Genomic DNA, 7,069 nt, shown 5'->3' with positions numbered 1-7,069 from the left:
CTTTCTTTCTTTCTTTCTTTCTTTCTTTCTTTCTTTCTTTCTTTCTTTCTTTCTTTCTTTCTAGTGTGCAGAGCCACTCAGCTCTTCAGGATCCAGCTTTAATTTTAGCAACTTTGGCTGCTGAAATTACAATGTTTTCTGAAGCAGAGACTCCAGAAAATAAGGGCAGTTGCTAGAATCAGGCAACTACAACCACCTTCCTCTGTGTGGAGATACTGCAGCAACTGATTAAACCAGGAAAAGCAGAGCCAGCAAAATGTCAGGTATCCATGTATTATTATGGTTGTTGTGTTTTGATTGCCAAGGAGATGGAGAGAAGTGAAGAAGGATTTTATTCTCCAGGGACCAAAATAACGTTGTTGGTCTTGGGTAATACAGGTACCATGCCTTTGTGGGAAGGGATACCATTTGCTATTCTGCCTCAAACAACAAAACATCCTAGACCAGCCCTGGTTTCTCTTATTGTGTTTTATGAAAAGCCAAATGTATGGCAGGACTGGGCACCTTGTGACTCACCAGATGTTGTTGGACTGCAGCACCCATCAGCTGTAGCCCACAAAGCCAATGGAGAAGAAGGATGGCTGTTGAAAAATATCTGGAGGGCTGCCAGTGGCTCATTCTTGATGTATCATTTCTAAAAAATTCTAGCAAAGAACTGGGCTACCCCACATTTTGTGGATTAAATTGCATGATACAATAATCTTGTTGAAGCTGAGTAGGTTTGACCCTGGTTAGAGTATGTATGGGAGCCTGGCAATTGCCATATGAACCTGCTCAACTTTTGAAATCTTTGGGATAGGCCCTTCACTTGGTACTGCCACCTTCACAAAGACGTTTAGTGGAGATGTGGGAAAGGGCCATCTTGGTAGCTGCCCTTAGATCATGGAACGCCTGTCCTTCCCTTCCATCGTAGCCCACCACTGCTATACATATTGGCAGCAATGAGTAGCATCACCCAGAACTTGGAAAATCCAACCATTCAGTTCAGATCCAACCACTCCAATGTAAACATTCCTGGAGTGTGAATATTTGTGTGCTTAGATGTAGGAAAACCAGAGTCATAATCCCCTTCTTTTGTTATTTAAGGCAGTAGACAAGAGGTAACCAGATTATGGGAGATATAAACTCACCATATAATGTTGTTAAGACCTGGCCTGGTTGATGCCTTACATAATCAGCCTGGTAGAGAGAAGCAGGTGTACCCACACCCTGCAAAGACAGGTTAAATGGGGATGGAGGAGGGCAACTTTGTACAAACAGACCCTCTCTAATCCAGATGGTCATTTTATATTGCCCAGATTTTCTCCATTCCAATGTGATTCCCTTGCCTGATAGGCCACAAATAAGTGCCTTTGCGTTATCAGCTGTCAGCAAGAGCAGAAAGCTGCTTCACTTGAAGAATGTGCTCAGCAAAATTTTGAGGCTGAAATTAGAACTCAGCTCTGTAAAAGAGCAAATTGGCTCTTCCTTCCTTTCTCATTCTTTTCCCTCCCTCCTCCTGTTTCTCTCTGTCATACTAACACAAACATAATGACTGTTTAGTTTGGAAGACATTCATTTCTGCTTCCCTGGCACTTCCTTGATGAATGTCTCAACATTGTTCTTGATGAAATGGCTACCTCTGTACACAGGAGTTCCCAGCCCCCACCCGGCACACAAAGTTCTTAATGATGTGCCCGATTTCAGACTGATTTTATGATTTCCGATGTATGCCCACCCTATCTAAAGAACAAATTTGCATAAAGATAGCAAATGGAGAGGTCAGTGATAGACTTCTTGGAAATCTCAAGTCTGAAACTAGAAGTACCAGTTCCAAGATCCTTTAGTAATTATTAGGATTACTAATATATTGAGGGCTGGGAGGGGGGGTGTTCATGTTCCATATGAACATTAAGGTGTAACAGTGATTTTTAAGTGAACAAGCAGAAAAACTGGAAGACCATTGTAGAACTAGGTGAATGAAACCTAAATGTATACAGGACCACAGAAAAGGTCATCAGTCCCCACTGTCCATGGTATTGGTGAGGTTAATGTATTTAATGTATTAAATGATTAAATACTGCTGACTTGCACAAATGTTAGTAGTTGCAAGACTGCACTGTGCCGCATGATGGGGTGAGCTCACATCACTAGTCCCAGCTTCTGCCAACCTGGCAGTTTGAAAGCATGCAAATGCAAGTAGATAAATAGGTACTACTCTGGTGGGAAGGTAAACAGCATTCTGTGTAATCATGCTGGCCACATGATCACAAAGTAGTCTCTGACAACGCTGGCTCTTCGGCTTAGTAACAGAGATGATCATTGCCCCCTATGGTCAGACATGACTTGACAACCTTGTTAACGGGGAATACCTTTACCTTTACCTTTAACTAGGATATTGCTGTATAGGGGAAATGAAATTATTTTTATTGCTTTTTCCTCTTTTTGCTTCATCTGATACCTGGGTATCTTCCACATCTGATTCATGTTCTAAGCGGATTGCAGTCTGCAGGTACCATATCAAGTTAACTTTGTCCCATACCCCTTCTACAAGGTGGCATTGCAGATACCATACTCTTATCTCCGAGAGTACAATAAAAGAAAAGAAAAAGGGGGATAAGAAAACTTAGGCCCGTTACAAACGGGCCTATAGTACGGACTGGGTCTGTATTAGGTTTAGAAAGGGGCGTCACTTCCGGATGCCCCTAACCCTAATACAGACCGAGTCCGTACAAAATGGCGGCGCCCGTTCCACACGGGGGCCGCCATCTTTATGTAGCGGACGCACTGCATACGCACGTCACACAGCGTATATGATGCTGCAAGTGTGCCATTGGCGCCTCATGGCGTCATATCTGTGCCGCAAAGGGAAGCGCCATTTTGGCGCTTCTTATTTGCAGCGTGGAGTTGCGCACTTTGGCTGCTGCGACTCCTCCACGCTGCAACCGGCAACGGCACGAGGCTGCCCCTTCTGGGCGGTCTGTAACACGCCTAAGCGTCTTTGTACAATATATTACTTTTATGAACAAAAGATTGAACGAAAGAATAAAATGTTCATCCTTATTTATAGGATAAAAAAAACCTCTTTGCATTGACAAAACCATAATCCCAAGTGACTACCTACTCATTTTACATTGTATTTCTGTGAATTCTGTCATGGGTTCCTTGTTCAGACTTTTTACCTGTATCTACAGGTAATAAGAAAAGATTGGTGGAAAAGAAAATAACAGCAGATAACTGGCAAGATTCACTTATGATCAACATCTTAGGAAAGACTGAACAAAAGCCTACAAACTTTCCCATGCTCTTTTACAGCACAAAATCAGCCAGTGTCGTGTCATAATAATAATAAATCTACATAAAAGCAAAAAAAGAATTTATTTCACTATGTTTATTCAGCATATGCTGTCTTTCCATTACTCATCAAAATGTGTTGTTTTAGCATGAAGGGATTTTGGTAGATAAACCAAGTGACTGTAAAAAAGAAAAAGATTCCTGTGAGCCTGTTAGAAACCAACTTTATCTCATGAAAAAAGGGAGAGTAATAGTCAAAAGCTCTCCCCAAAAGGAAGGAAGAGATATTGGTGGGAATTTCCCCTGATAAGGGATTCAGGGCTATAGAAATCCTGTCTTGTTCTTATCTAGATACTGTAATATGAAAAACAGATTGCAACAAACTTACTGTGTTGACTCAGGAAATTGGCACCTCTGTAATTCAGCACTTCATATGTTTGCCTTTTCGCTGGAGTATGGGAAGATGTTGCATGGCACTGCCATCACTTTGTCTTCCCAATGCTGCATAGAGGAGTAGCCAGATACACAAGGGGACAAGGCTCCTGTTTCTTTAACAGCTTTGGAAAGGTGAAGTCTGTCATGAAATTCTCCCTTCTGCATAACTGATAAAGGTGCAGGATGGGGTTACCAGCAGTCCTTTCACTATATGCAATTATGGGCCTGAACAGACAAGTCAAAACAAAGCTGCTTCGGTCCATTTTGGAGGTATGCTGTTTAAATGATGCTAAGGACTGGAGCACAGCTTTGGTGCAGCTTCTGGCCTCTTAAGATGCATGTGTCATTTAAACAACATACTTCCAAAGTGACCCAAAGTAGCTTTATTTTGGACTGTCTGTTCGGGGCCTATAATACCATAATCCCACTTTAGCTGTCATGGAAACATCCCATTGAATTCTGGAATTGGCAATTTAGGGAGAGGAATTCTCAGCCAGAGAGCTCTAGTTCCTCACCAAACTACAAAACCCGAAATTACACAGGACGCCACCATAGCAGTTAAAGTGGAATCATAATGCTATAATTGTATGCCATGGGCTCTTGGTATCCATTGTGGTTTGGCTCCTGGACCCCTTGTGGATATCAAAATCCATGGATGCTCAAGTCCTATTATATACAATGGCATAGTAAAATTGGGTCCCTTATATAAAATGGCAAAATCAAGGTTGTTTTTTTAATTTAATTTATAGATTTTTGGAATATTTTCAAGGCATGGATAGTTGAAAATGTGGATAAAGATTCTATCAATATGAAGGGCCAACTGTAGTGTGAAAGGGCTCCAGGATGAGAGCATCTTAGGGACAAAAACTGAGATCAAGAGACAGGCCCTTGTTATGCTGTAGGCATAGAGGCAGGCTTTGGGATGTCATGAAGGTGGGCCCTTGTGATGTCATGGGGGACAGGTCCTTGATATGTGTACAGGATGCATTACGCATCAGTGGCAGTTTCTCAGAGCATGCCACTCAAATGAAAAGTACAAATTCAAACAAACAAATTAACAATTTATCTAGCTGGAAATGTTGCTTAGTTTCTTAACTAAGTTTTACTCTGTATAGCTTCCCTATGTCATTGCATTCCATTTTTCATGATGCAATTGTCACTCTCAGTATTTTTGCATTTATTTTCTTTCTGATGCCATTGTGCAAAAGCCACCAGATGAAGAGAAAGTGATTGGCTGCAAGAACTGACTGGATTCTAATTTCAGTGCACCAAACCACTCAACCAAAAAGCGGTGGTGGTGAGGGAGAAATAAAGCACTTCAGTCGTGTGGTATGTACATAAAGGTAAAGGTATTCCTTGTTGACAAGGTTATCAAGTTATGTCTGACCATAGGGAGCAATGCTCATCTCTGTTACTAAGCTGAAGAGTGAGCATTGTCAGACTACTCTGTGATCACGTGGCCAGCTTGATTGCACAAATTGCTGTTTACCTTCCCACCGGAGTGGTACCTGTTTATCTACTTGCATGCTTTCAAACTGCCACATAGCAGAAATAAAGCAGTTTGACACTACTTTAACCTCCATGTCTCAGTGCTATGGAATTCTGGGGTTTCTAATTTTGTATTTAGATTTCCCCGTCAGCCACAGCAAACCACAAATCCCAGGATTCCATAACATCAAGCCATGGAAATTAAAGTAGTGTCAAACTGCTTTATTTCTGCAGTGTGGCAGCAGCTTCAGTTACACCCACCCTGCCACATGCATGCAATTTAACATCTAACTGTGCCTCTATAGAAGGCAGTTACTCATTCTCTCACTCATCAAACCCTGAAGAAAGACCACAGTGATAGCATGCTGTTCCACTAAAATGTATGTATGTGTCTCTCCATGAAGCAAAAGATGAGTCATGAATCACTCACCCACTCCAACCTTAAAAGCAACAGAAGCCTGCTACTCCTAACTGGGCACACGTGTACACACACACTTAAATACCCTAGAAAACAAAAGGGCATTTTGTCTTTGCCCACCACCTCCTTGCTCAAATTGCTAGTCCATCTCCTTCCCAAAGGCAGAACCAGACCCTCCAACATTTCCCAGATGAAAACCAAGGGTGTGATCAAGATGGCAAAAGCTATTAAGGGGTAAGAAGACACAAGCTAGGAGAGGTTGCAGCAGTTTGCTTTTGGCCAATGGCATCATGGAGGTTGGTGTCACTTGGTGCATGTCCTGGATAGGGCTGTGTGGAGGGGGGGGGGCAGACTGTCCTGCCCTGCCTGCCTGCTTCCTTCCTCCCACTACTTCTCTCACCTGCCCCCTGGCTCGCCACCTGCTACCCGGCCAGACCACTTCAGCAGGGCCCATTTGTGGTTTGGCACTGCCAGAAGCTGAGTTTGTGGGTCTGGCCTTTGCTATGACCTTACCACTAAGAATTGTGAATAAACATGCAATGAAGAGTTGTTGTACATCCTGAGAGTGCTTTCTACCCACCTTTGGTCCCAAACAACCACAGTTAAAATTGAGCTTGTCACTTGATGACCATACCCACACATTTTGCATTTCTATGGCTATTCATATAGATCTATTATAAAGGTTCTTCCTAGCCAATATTCCATGCGTCTGAGGAAGTAGGTCAAGTCTACAAAAGCCTATGCTTCAACTTCTTGACACAGTTAGTCTGAAAGGTGCTACAAAACCCCTTTGCATAATGACATTTGATGTCACTTTTGAGAGCAGAAACTCTTTGGAGTATAATATGGCTTGGAAGGAAAACAAGTATTTGAGCAATGGATCAGAAGCAAAATAACACACTGAATCTGGCATTGTATGAATAATTTATAGCCCCAGAAGTACATCAGCTTCTCAGTGTTTTCCAGATTTTTTTCCCCAAAATGCTGTTGTTTCTTCTTCTTCTGTGAAACACCACCCTTTCACTGATTCCAAGCAGAGTTCCATCCCCGCCCTTTCCTTTCCTGTAACATCTGTCTTTCTCTTTTGTTTCTGTTTCTTAAATCAGGATTAAAGGGGGGGGGGGACTCACATACACACTTCATATCTAATAGAGCAATCCTATGAAGTCTGAGGAGCAAGCTCCATTGAAGTTATTGTCAGTTACTTACAAAGAAACATACATAGTTGCCTTGTTAATGAACTTCTGTGTCAGGATCTGACTGTAAGATAGGTACAATGGTCTGTACTATATGTAATTTCATTTCACTTTGACCACACTGTTTTTACACCTGACCTATGTATAAATATACCTGTAACTCAGGACAAAATATGGATTGGATACAATGGATCAAGTCTGCAAAGATTTATGACATAAATGTTTAAATTAGATTTTAAAGTGTCACAGGACTCTTTGG

Source organism: Sceloporus undulatus, chromosome 2 (genome assembly GCF_019175285.1).
Source record: "Sceloporus undulatus isolate JIND9_A2432 ecotype Alabama chromosome 2, SceUnd_v1.1, whole genome shotgun sequence".
NCBI classification, from domain to species: Eukaryota; Metazoa; Chordata; class Lepidosauria; order Squamata; family Phrynosomatidae; genus Sceloporus; species Sceloporus undulatus.
This window is presented reverse-complemented; position numbering follows the sequence as displayed.